Genomic DNA, 552 nt, shown 5'->3' with positions numbered 1-552 from the left:
GCTCGTTTATTTATTTGAATCCCTGTGCTGTCCATGATTCTATAACAGATGTGACTGCTTTTGTCCAAGAGCAAAGATCCTATGTATATGTGGGTCTTATTTTGACTAATCGTTTTCTAATCTTAATACAATTAATGTCTAGCTTTCGGACTTCAAATGTGTATACATTTTTCCTTCAGTAAACTACTATACTACTTATGAATATTTTGAACGCTAATAAAATTATTTATAAAAAATTAAAATTAAAATTATACACTCAAAATAATAGAATTCAAACGATAAAATTATTTAAATATTATAAAATTATTTATTTTTTTAATTTAATATAATTCTAAATTTTTATTTACATTTTCTTTCCATCCTACTCTACTTAGCTAATAGCCACCACCGCTTTCCACTTCAATCCAACAAATTACAAAATAAGTTCAAGTGAAGTACTGAATTTTGCATGCATTTTTTTTAAAATAAAAGGTATAGAGATTATGATTTAACATTAAAGCTGGATATGAACAAGATTTATGATAGGATGTAATGGAAATTTGTTTGGAAGAT

The sequence above is a fragment of the Arachis ipaensis genome, chromosome B03 (assembly GCF_000816755.2).
Source record: "Arachis ipaensis cultivar K30076 chromosome B03, Araip1.1, whole genome shotgun sequence".
NCBI lineage: Eukaryota > Viridiplantae > Streptophyta > Magnoliopsida > Fabales > Fabaceae > Arachis > Arachis ipaensis.
The sequence above is the reverse complement of the archived record's forward strand: the minus strand, read 5'-3'. Positions refer to the sequence as shown.